Source organism: Tachypleus tridentatus, chromosome 9 (assembly GCF_004210375.1).
Source record: "Tachypleus tridentatus isolate NWPU-2018 chromosome 9, ASM421037v1, whole genome shotgun sequence".
Lineage (NCBI taxonomy): Eukaryota > Metazoa > Arthropoda > Merostomata > Xiphosura > Limulidae > Tachypleus > Tachypleus tridentatus.
Window position 1 is genome coordinate 157,143,570 of NC_134833.1, and position 13,726 is coordinate 157,157,295.

Below are 13,726 nucleotides of genomic sequence, written 5' to 3' on the forward strand. Positions count from 1 at the left end.
AATCTCACCAACAGCAGATTCATAAAATAAGAACAAAAAATTAAAGTATAACACTGATGCAAAAAAAAGCAGGGCTTGTTTTATTGGAATACAAACAATAGTGGCAACACAATAACCATCGACATCCATAGGTGCTTGGATTCTTTTAATTGATCCAGGTTTGTTTGGCTTCAGGAAATATTGGTGAGAACTAGATTTCAATGCCAAACCCTGGGGTTTTATACATTTTTCTGGATATTCTTATGATACCTCAAATATCTCTTCAGGTTCAGTTGCCAAGTAGGTCCTTCACCCAACTGGTTCAAGGAGTCAACAGTGAAACAGCATCAGATGTTGACCAGATGCCTATTTGCAAGTATCTCTCCATTTTGTTGACCACTACAAGACCACAGTGCAGTAAACAAACTTTCTATAGCTTGTCTCTCTCCTATGACAGCAGTTGTTTATATAAACAACTGATGTTTCAATGAATCACTGTATCCTATTAGACATGATACATGAGAATTCCTTATTTCGGCAGCTGTCTTTATGATGCTTCCGTAATATCCTTGTTAAGATGCTTAACTCTTGTTGCAACTTTTGAAACACATGGGAAATTTCTTCTCTAGAAAGGATTTATAATGTTTATAAAACAATGCCTCAGATGCTTCACATTTTAGATACCTAGTGTTTTGATCCAAAAATGAGTTCAGGTGAAATCCTCAATTAATAATGCAAAACAAATCTCTTTTATGGCATAACTCAGTGCAAAGAGATAGTAATACTTTATTCATTAAATAATTGATAAATTTATATAAATATTCAATTGTGCAACTGTAAACCACATGTGCAACTGGCAGGACAGTTCTACTGGGTTCTGTAAATGTAATTTTGTAAACCAAATGTGCAATTGGTTGGATAATCACATTAAATTATCTTCTAAATATGAACCACATGTGCAACTGTTTGGACAATTCCACTGGATTCTGTAAATGTAAACCAAATAACTGATGGTATGACAGAGGTACTGGTATATGAAATTAGATTTGCTTTGTAATAGAAAACGTTACTGTGCTGGTTACTAGTCAGGGCGGTACAACATCTAAGCCAAAACCTTTATGAATGCAGGTTGCTATGTTAGATAGTGATACTGACTAGTACATATAGCCTATACATTTATATAGCAACTAGTGACAAGCAAACACACAAAAACAAAACCCACTGATGTAAAGGAGTTTCTACATCACATGATCTTTTGTATAACAGAAACTAATAATGAATTTCAGCAACTAACCACTGACAGAGAAAGTGAAACAAAAAAACAAAATAAAACCAAAACCATTCGTGATAAGGAGAGATCCACTTGAAGTAAAAATGTATCTCAAGATGGCTGATATGGGTATTAAATTTTTTATTAATGAAGCAGATAACAACATTACGAACTTTTAAGGTCATCTTTAGGTTAACAAAGAATCTAAGAAGGTCGAAATGATGTTCTATACTTCATTTAACTAAAAGTTTTAATACCCATACCAGCCCTCTTGAGATATATTAACACAAAAATCACTGATGAACACGGGTTTCTACTCCAAATTGTAGTACACATAAATAACAGAAACCTATAAATAACCGAGTACTTCAGTACCTAATGTCTAGAAACGAAACAGGACATCTGAATAATCTAACTGATTGAAAATAATACCTGTGAAAGACACTTCTGACTCCAGTGAATGAAACACACTTCTGATAAAATATGAAGTTACTTACTAGTTTACTTCAGCAATACCGAAATATGGGAAAACTGCAGCTAAGTTCTGAAATATCCTAATAAATGTCTTTGTTCTTATTTATGTTACTGTCAACATATGGGTTCACGTTTCAAGTTAGTCAACGCTGCCAAGGCCATGTGACCATAGACGTAACTCCAATTTCAGCATTTGACAGTTTTTAGAAGAAAACATGAAGAAAGAAAATGAATTCGGTGAACCAACGTTGATGTTGCGTTATAGAAATGCCATTTTGACTGTGTTGCTGTGATATATGGTGCTCACGTGATGAAACTGACGACTTTACATGCACACGTGCGCTTCCAACCACACAATAGAAAAGAAAATATCTGAAACATGACCCCTCGGTTTTTTTTGCAGTAGAAAAGAAGCTAGCCACGTGGAAAATACAAATCACTAATCTCTTATGTGTGACTTCCCAGTTGTGTGATTTGTAGCAAAATGAATAAAAGAAGAGAATACTACAAGGTCAAGAAAACACGACCAACAAGGTTTTGCAAGGCTTTAAAAAATAAGTCGTCTTGTTTCATTTTAACAAGTTGAAATAAAACAAACTAGCTCAGAGATTGGATTGTTTTTGTTGTTTTTTCATACAAACAAGACAGTATATAATATTTTGTTTCAGGTACTAAATATATACTGTTTGTCTTTCTCGGTGCACATAATGTTATGGGATATCTTATTAAAAATGAAACTGAGAAATCGTGTTTTAAGAATGTTTTACGTCCACGTTTCGATACTGTAAAACTGTTTCTGGAAGTATGAATGGTAACAAACAGTATACACGTAGGGAAAAGTTAATCAAGCAGGTCCATCTCTACAATGGTTCCCATATTGATAGCACTTCAGGATGGTAAACTGAACGATTTGCGATAATTATATTTAAGAATTAATGACGTCTGTGACAGAAGGTTTTAATCATTAAAAATCTACTCAAGTGTTTGTCTTTACCGTACAGTTTTATCCCTTTTTACCGAGAATTCGAACACTGCTGCAACAGATATTGTTAAATATGCCCACTAGATGGCGAAAGCGGCGTCAAAGACGAACTTTAGGTTACCCGACCAAAATATGATCGAACATTTTATCGTGGATATTTTGAATCATATTAAATTTTGCAGATGCTTTATGAAAACATTTTTGACAAAGATGGAATATTCATACTAGCAAGACATGCTTCCGTTTATTAAACATACTAAAAACATAGACTGTTCTATCCTACTCGTATATCCAAAACACACAACATTTTCCCCAATGACATTTATCATAATAAAAATATCAACTGCTTATTTTCACATTTCTCATGCTTACTGTGTCACGAACAACACAAATAGCCACACAGCTACTTTTAAGCAACAATACATTTCCCAATTCTGTAGTAACAATACCACTCAGTTGTCTTTGTTTCGTATTCAATAACCATAACGATACAGTATAGGAAATTTGTGAATGTTCGATTACATTTTATGATACCGTTCTTTCATAATAACGTTTCATTTAAAATACTTTTATATGCTGTACTTATTAAAACAAAGACAAAACGATGTATTTTACGACAAATATACGTATCTATTAAAAGCTGAAAAACACCGGCGTATTTTGGCAAAATGAAAGATAAAACCTTTAATGTTAGTTACAGCCGATAAGTTTTTGAAACACGGGTACCATCATCAGGGCTACTGTCTACAGTGTTGACTTAATTTATATTGTTGTAACTGAACATATACTAACACTGCAGACACTAACCCTGATACTAGTGTCCATATTGTTAACTTATATTGTTGTAACTGAACATATACTAACACTGCAGACACTAACCCTGATACTAGTGTCCATATTGTTAACTTATATTGTTGTAACTGAACATATACTAACACTGCAGACACTAACCCTGATACTAGTGTCCATATTGTTAACTTATATTGTTGTAACTGAATATATACTAACACTGCAGACACTAACCCTGATACTAGTGTCCATATTGTTAACTTATATTGTTGTAACTGAATATATACTAACACTGTAGACACTAACCCTCATACTAGTGTCTATATTGTTAATTTATATTGTTGTAGGTGAATATATACACTGTAGACACTAACCACGATACTAGTGTCTATATTGTTAATTTATATTCTTGTAGCTGAATATATACTAACACTGTAGACACTAACCCCGATACTAGTGTCTATATTGTTAATTTATATTCTTGTAGCTGAATATATACTAACACTGTAGACACTAACCCCGATACTAGTGTCTATATTGTTAATTTATATTCTTGTAGCTGAATATATACTAACACTGTAGACACTAACCCTGATACTAGTGTCTATATTGTTGTAGCTGAGTATATAGTAACACTGTAGACACTAACCCTGATACTAGTGTCTATATTGTTAATTTATATTCTTGTAGCTGAATATATACTAACACTGTAGACACTAATACTGATACTAGTGTCTATATTGTTAATTTATATTGTTGTAGCTGAATATATACTAACACTGTAGACACTAACCCTGATACTAGTGTCTATATTGTTAATTTATATTGTTGTAGGTGAATATATACTAACACTGTAGACACCAAACCCTGATACTAGTGTCTATATTGTTAATTTATATTGTTGTAGGTGAATATATACTAACACTCTAGACACTAATCCTGATACTAGTGTCTATATTGTTAATTTATATTGTTGTAGCTGAGTATATAGTAACACTGTAGACACTAATCCTGATACTAGTGTCTATATTGTTAATTTATATTGTTGTAGCCGAATATATACACTGCAGACACTAACCCTGATACTAGTGTCTATATTGTTAATTTATATTGTTGTAGCTGAATATATACTAACACTGTAGACACTAACCCTGATACTAGTGTCTATATTGTTAATTTATATTGTTGTAGCTGAATATATACACTGCAGACACTAACCCTGATACTAGTGTCTATATTGTTAATTTATATTCTTGTAGCTGAACATATACTAACACTTTAGACACTAATCCTGATACTGGTGTCTATATTGTTAATTTATATTGTTGTTGGTGAATATATACACTGTAGACACTAACCCTGATACTAGTGTCTATATTGTTAATTTATATTGTTGTGGCTGAATATATATTAACACTGTAGACACTAACCCTGATACTAGTGTCTATATTGTTAATTTATATTCTTGTAGCTGAATATATACTAACACTGTTGACACTAACCCCGATACTAGTGTCTATATTGTTAATTTATATTCTTGTAGCTGAATATATACTAACACTGTAGACACTAACCCTGATACTAGTGTCTATATTGTTGTAGCTGAGTATATAGTAACACTGTAGACACTAACCCTGATACTAGTGTCTATATTGTTAATTTATATTGTTGTAGCTGAATATATACTAACACTGTAGACACTAATACTGATACTAGTGTCTATATTGTTAATTTATATTGTTGTAGCTGAATATATACTAACACTGTAGACACTAACCCCGATACTAGTGTCTATATTGTTAATTTATATTGTTGTAGGTGAATATATACTAACACTGTAGACACTAACCCTGATACTAGTGTCTATATTGTTAATTTATATTGTTGTAGGTGAATATATACTAACACTCTAGACACTAATCCTGATACTAGTGTCTATATTGTTAATTTATATTGTTGTAGCTGAGTATATAGTAACACTGTAGACACTAATCCTGATACTAGTGTCTATATTGTTAATTTATATTGTTGTAGCCGAATATATACACTGCAGACACTAACCCTGATACTAGTGTCTATATTGTTAATTTATATTGTTGTAGCTGAATATATACTAACACTGTAGACACTAACCCTGATACTAGTGTCTATATTGTTAATTTATATTGTTGTAGCTGAATATATACACTGCAGACACTAACCCTGATACTAGTGTCTATATTGTTAATTTATATTCTTGTAGCTGAACATATACTAACACTTTAGACACTAATCCTGATACTGGTGTCTATATTGTTAATTTATATTGTTGTTGGTGAATATATACACTGTAGACACTAACCCTGATACTAGTGTCTATATTGTTAATTTATATTGTTGTGGTTGAATATATATTAACACTGTAGACACCAACCCTGATACTAGTGTCTATATTGTTAATTTATATTGTTGTAGCTGAATATATACTAACACTGTAGACACTAACCCTGATACTAGTGTCAATATTGTTAATTTATATTGTTGTAGGTGAATATATACTAACACTGTAGACACTGACCCTGATACTAGTGTCCACATTGTTAACTTATATTGTTGTAGGTGAATATATACACTGTAGACACTAACCCTGATACTAGTGTCTATATTGTTAATTTATATTGTTGTAGGTGAATATATACACTGTAGACACTAACCCTGATACTAGTGTCTATATTGTTGTAGGTGAATATATACACTGTAGACATTAACCCTGATACTGGTGTCTATATTGTTGATTTATATTGTTGTAAATGAGTATATAGTAACACTGTAGACACTAACCCTGATACTAGTGTCTATATTGTTAATTTATATTCTTGTAGATGAATATATATTAACACTGTAGACACTAACCCTGATACTAGTGTCTATATTGTTAATTTATATTGTTGTAGCTGAATATATACTAACACTGTAGACACTAACCCTGATACTAGTGTCTATATTGTTAATTTAAATTGTTGTAGGTGAATATATACTAACACTGTAGGCACTAACCCTGATAATAGTGTCTATATTGTTAATTTATATTGTTGTAGCTGAATATATACTAACACTGTAGACACTAACCCTGATACTGGTGTCTATATTGTTAATTTATATTGTTGTAGCTGAGTATATAGTAACACTGTAGACACTAATCCTGATACTAGTGTCTATATTGTTAATTTATATTGTTGTAGCCGAATATATACACTGCAGACACTAACCCTGATACTAGTGTCTATATTGTTAATTTATATTGTTGTAGCTGAATATATACTAACACTGTAGACACTAACCCTGATACTAGTGTCTATATTGTTAATTTATATTGTTGTAGCTGAATATATACACTGCAGACACTAACCCTGATACTAGTGTCTATATTGTTAATTTATATTCTTGTAGCTGAACATATACTAACACTTTAGACACTAATCCTGATACTGGTGTCTATATTGTTAATTTATATTGTTGTTGGTGAATATATACACTGTAGACACTAACCCTGATACTAGTGTCTATATTGTTAATTTATATTGTTGTGGCTGAATATATATTAACACTGTAGACACTAACCCCGATACTAGTGTCTATATTGTTAATTTATATTCTTGTAGCTGAATATATACTAACACTGTTGACACTAACCCCGATACTAGTGTCTATATTGTTAATTTATATTCTTGTAGCTGAATATATACTAACACTGTAGACACTAACCCTGATACTAGTGTCTATATTGTTGTAGCTGAGTATATAGTAACACTGTAGACACTAACCCTGATACTAGTGTCTATATTGTTAATTTATATTGTTGTAGCTGAATATATACTAACACTGTAGACACTAATACTGATACTAGTGTCTATATTGTTAATTTATATTGTTGTAGCTGAATATATACTAACACTGTAGACACTAACCCTGATACTAGTGTCTATATTGTTAATTTATATTGTTGTAGGTGAATATATACTAACACTGTAGACACTAACCCTGATACTAGTGTCTATATTGTTAATTTATATTGTTGTAGGTGAATATATACTAACACTCTGAGACACTAATCCTGATACTAGTGTCTATATTGTTAATTTATATTGTTGTAGCTGAGTATATAGTAACACTGTAGACACTAATCCTGATACTAGTGTCTATATTGTTAATTTATATTGTTGTAGCCGAATATATACACCGCAGACACTAACCCTGATACTAGTGTCTATATTGTTAATTTATATTGTTGTAGCTGAATATATACTAACACTGTAGACACTAACCCCTGATACTAGTGTCTATATTGTTAATTTATATTGTTGTAGCTGAATATATACACTGCAGACACTAACCCTGATACTAGTGTCTATATTGTTAATTTATATTCTTGTAGCTGAACATATACTAACACTTTAGACACTAATCCTGATACTGGTGTCTATATTGTTAATTTATATTGTTGTTGGTGAATATATACACTGTAGACACTAACCCTGATACTAGTGTCTATATTGTTAATTTATATTGTTGTGGCTGAATATATATTAACACTGTAGACACTAACCCTGATACTAGTGTCTATATTGTTAATTTATATTGTTGTAGCTGAATATATACTAACACTGTAGACACTAACCCTGATACTAGTGTCAATATTGTTAATTTATATTGTTGTAGGTGAATATATACTAACACTGTAGACACTGACCCTGATACTAGTGTCCACATTGTTAACTTATATTGTTGTAGGTGAATATATACACTGTAGACACTAACCCTGATACTAGTGTCTATATTGTTAATTTATATTGTTGTAGGTGAATATATACACTGTAGACACTAACCCTGATACTAGTGTCTATATTGTTGTAGGTGAATATATACACTGTAGACATTAACCCTGATACTGGTGTCTATATTGTTGATTTATATTGTTGTAACTGAGTATATAGTAACACTGTAGACACTAACCCTGATACTAGTGTCTATATTGTTAATTTATATTCTTGTAGATGAATATATATTAACACTGTAGACACTAACCCTGATACTAGTGTCTATATTGTTAATTTATATTGTTGTAGCTGAATATATACTAACACTGTAGACACTAACCCCTGATACTAGTGTCTATATTGTTAATTTAAATTGTTGTAGGTGAATATATACTAACACTGTAGGCACTAACCCTGATAATAGTGTCTATATTGTTAATTTATATTGTTGTAGCTGAATATATACTAACACTGTAGACACTAACCCTGATACTGGTGTCTATATTGTTAATTTATATTGTTGTAGCTGAGTATATAGTAACACTGTAGACACTAATCCTGATACTAGTGTCTATATTGTTAATTTATATTGTTGTAGCCGAATATATACACTGCAGACACTAACCCTGATACTAGTGTCTATATTGTTAATTTATATTGTTGTAGCTGAATATATACTAACACTGTAGACACTAACCCTGATACTAGTGTCTATATTGTTAATTTATATTGTTGTAGCTGAATATATACACTGCAGACACTAACCCTGATACTAGTGTCTATATTGTTAATTTATATTCTTGTAGCTGAACATATACTAACACTTTTAGACACTAATCCTGATACTGGTGTCTATATTGTTAATTTATATTGTTGTTGGTGAATATATACACTGTAGACACTAACCCTGATACTAGTGTCTATATTGTTAATTTATATTGTTGTGGCTGAATATATATTAACACTGTAGACACTAACCCTGATACTAGTGTCTATATTGTTAATTTATATTGTTGTAGCTGAATATATACTAACACTGTAGACACTAACCCTGATACTAGTGTCAATATTGTTAATTTATATTGTTGTAGGTGAATATATACTAACACTGCAGACACTGACCCTGATACTAGTGTCCACATTGTTAACTTATATTGTTGTAGGTGAATATATACACTGTAGACACTAACCCTGATACTAGTGTCTATATTGTTAATTTATATTGTTGTAGGTGAATATATACACTGTAGACACTAACCCTGATACTAGTGTCTATATTGTTGTAGGTGAATATATACACTGTAGACATTAACCCTGATACTGGTGTCTATATTGTTGATTTATATTGTTGTAACTGAGTATATAGTAACACTGCAGACACTAACCCCGATACTAGTGTCTATATTGTTAATTTATATTCTTGTAGATGAATATATATTAACACTGTAGACACTAACCCTGATACTAGTGTCTATATTGTTAATTTATATTGTTGTAGCTGAATATATACTAACACTGTAGACACTAACCCTGATACTAGTGTCTATATTGTTAATTTAAATTGTTGTAGGTGAATATATACTAACACTGTAGGCACTAACCCCTGATAATAGTGTCTATATTGTTAATTTATATTGTTGTAGCTGAATATATACTAACACTGTAGACACTAACCCTGATACTGGTGTCTATATTGTTAATTTATATTGTTGTAGCTGAATATATACACTGCAGACACTAACCCTGATACTAGTGTCTATATTGTTAATTTATATTGTTGTAGCTGAATATATACTAACACTGTAGACACTAACCCTGATACTAGTGTCTATATTGTTAATTTATATTGTTGTAGCTGAATATATACACTGCAGACACTAACCCTGATACTAGTGTCTATATTGTTAATTTATATTCTTGTAGCTGAACATATACTAACACTTTAGACACTAATCCTGATACTGGTGTCTATATTGTTAATTTGTATTGTTGTTGGTGAATATATACACTGTAGACACTAACCCTGATACTAGTGTCTATATTGTTAATTTATATTGTTGTGGCTGAATATATATTAACACTGTAGACACCAACCCCTGATACTAGTGTCTATATTGTTAATTTATATTGTTGTAGCTGAATATATACTAACACTGTAGACACTAACCCTGATACTAGTGTCTATATTGTTGTAGCTGAGTATATAGTAACACTGTAGACACTAACCCTGATACTAGTGTCTATATTGGTAATTTATATTGTTGTAGCTGAATATATACTAACACTGTAGACACTAATACTGATACTAGTGTCTATATTGTTAATTTATATTGTTGTAGCTGAATATATACTAACACTGTAGACACTAACCCTGATACTAGTGTCTATATTGTTAATTTATATTGTTGTAGGTGAATATATACTAACACTGTAGACACTAACCCTGATACTAGTGTCTATATTGTTAATTTATATTGTTGTAGGTGAATATATACTAACACTCTAGACACTAATCCTGATACTAGTGTCTATATTGTTAATTTATATTGTTGTAGCTGAGTATATAGTAACACTGTAGACACTAATCCTGATACTAGTGTCTATATTGTTAATTTATATTGTTGTAGCCGAATATATACACTGCAGACACTAACCCTGATACTAGTGTCTATATTGTTAATTTATATTGTTGTAGCTGAATATATACTAACACTGTAGACACTAACCCTGATACTAGTGTCTATATTGTTAATTTATATTGTTGTAGCTGAATATATACACTGCAGACACTAACCCTGATACTAGTGTCTATATTGTTAATTTATATTCTTGTAGCTGAACATATACTAACACTTTGTGACACTAATCCTGATACTGGTGTCTATATTGTTAATTTATATTGTTGTTGGTGAATATATACACTGTAGACACTAACCCGATACTAGTGTCTATATTGTTAATTTATATTGTTGTGGCTGAATATATATTAACACTGTAGACACTAACCCTGATACTAGTGTCTATATTGTTAATTTATATTGTTGTAGCTGAATATATACTAACACTGTAGACACTAACCCTGATACTAGTGTCAATATTGTTAATTTATATTGTTGTAGGTGAATATATACTAACACTGTAGACACTGACCCTGATACTAGTGTCCACATTGTTAACTTATATTGTTGTAGGTGAATATATACACTGTAGACACTAACCCTGATACTAGTGTCTATATTGTTGTAGGTGAATATATACTAACACTGTAGACACTAACCCCGATACTAGTGTCTATATTGTTAATTTATATTGTTGTAGGTGAATATATACACTGCAGACACTAACCCTGATACTAGTGTCTATATTGTTGTAGGTGAATATATACACTGTAGACATTAACCCTGATACTGGTGTCTATATTGTTGATTTATATTGTTGTAACTGAGTATATAGTAACACTGTAGACACTAACCCTGATACTAGTGTCTATATTGTTAATTTATATTCTTGTAGATGAATATATATTAACACTGTAGACACTAACCCTGATACTAGTGTCTATATTGTTAATTTATATTGTTGTAGCTGAATATATACTAACACTGTAGACACTAACCCTGATACTAGTGTCTATATTGTTAATTTAAATTGTTGTAGGTGAATATATACTAACACTGTAGGCACTAACCCTGATAATAGTGTCTATATTGTTAATTTATATTGTTGTAGCTGAATATATACTAACACTGTAGACACTAACCCTGATACTGGTGTCTATATTGTTAATTTATATTGTTGTAGCTGAATATATACACTGCAGACACTCAACCCTGATACTAGTGTCTATATTGTTAATTTATATTGTTGTAGCTGAATATATACTAACACTGTAGACACCAACCCTGATACTAGTGTCTATATTGTTAATTTATATTGTTGTAGCTGAATATATACACTGCAGACACTAACCCTGATACTAGTGTCTATATTGTTAATTTATATTCTTGTAGCTGAACATATACTAACACTTTAGACACTAATCCTGATACTGGTGTCTATATTGTTAATTTATATTGTTGTTGGTGAATATATACACCGTAGACACTAACCCTGATACTAGTGTCTATATTGTTAATTTATATTGTTGTGGCTGAATATATATTAACACTGTAGACACTAACCCTGATACTAGTGTCTATATTGTTAATTTATATTGTTGTAGCTGAATATATACTAACACTGTAGACACTAACCCTGATACTAGTGTCAATATTGTTAATTTATATTGTTGTAGGTGAATATATACTAACACTGTAGACACTGACCCTGATACTAGTGTCCACATTGTTAACTTATATTGTTGTAGGTGAATATATACACTGTAGACACTAACCCTGATACTAGTGTCTATATTGTTAATTTATATTGTTGTAGGTGAATATATACACTGTAGACACTAACCCTGATACTAGTGTCTATATTGTTGTAGGTGAATATATACACTGTAGACATTAACCCTGATACTGGTGTCTATATTGTTGATTTATATTGTTGTAACTGAGTATATAGTAACACTGTAGACACTAACCCTGATACTAGTGTCTATATTGTTAATTTATATTCTTGTAGATGAATATATATTAACACTGTAGACACTAACCCTGATACTAGTGTCTATATTGTTAATTTATATTGTTGTAGCTGAATATATACTAACACCGTAGACACTAACCCTGATACTAGTGTCTATATTGTTGATTTAAATTGTTGTAGGTGAATATATACTAACACTGTAGGCACTAACCCTGATAATAGTGTCTATATTGTTAATTTATATTGTTGTAGCTGAATATATACTAACACTGTAGACACTAACCCTGATACTGGTGTCTATATTGTTAATTTATATTGTTGTAGCTGAATATATACACTGCAGACACTAACCCTGATACTAGTGTCTATATTGTTAATTTATATTGTTGTAGCTGAATATATACTAACACTGTAGACACTAACCCTGATACTAGTGTCTATATTGTTAATTTATATTGTTGTAGCTGAATATATACACTGCAGACACTAACCCTGATACTAGTGTCTATATTGTTAATTTATATTCTTGTAGCTGAACATATACTAACACTTTGACACTAATCCTGATACTGGTGTCTATATTGTTAATTTGTATTGTTGTTGGTGAATATATACACTGTAGACACTAACCCTGATACTAGTGTCTATATTGTTAATTTATATTGTTGTGGCTGAATATATATTAACACTGTAGACACTAACCCTGATACTAGTGTCTATATTGTTAATTTATATTGTTGTAGCTGAATATATACTCAACACTGTAGACACTAACCCCGATACTAGTGTCTATATTGTTGTAGCTGAGTATATAGGTAACACTGTAGACACTAACCCCTGATA

General features: G+C 31.1%; 1 protein-coding gene across 2 annotated transcripts in view; it reads right to left on the reverse strand.

Annotated features, from left to right (window-relative positions):
- LOC143226758 (constitutive coactivator of peroxisome proliferator-activated receptor gamma-like) overlaps nucleotides 1-13,726 on the reverse strand; it is a 58,584-nt gene that overhangs the window by 3,680 nt on the left and 41,178 nt on the right. The gene's annotated exons all lie outside the window — the stretch shown is intronic.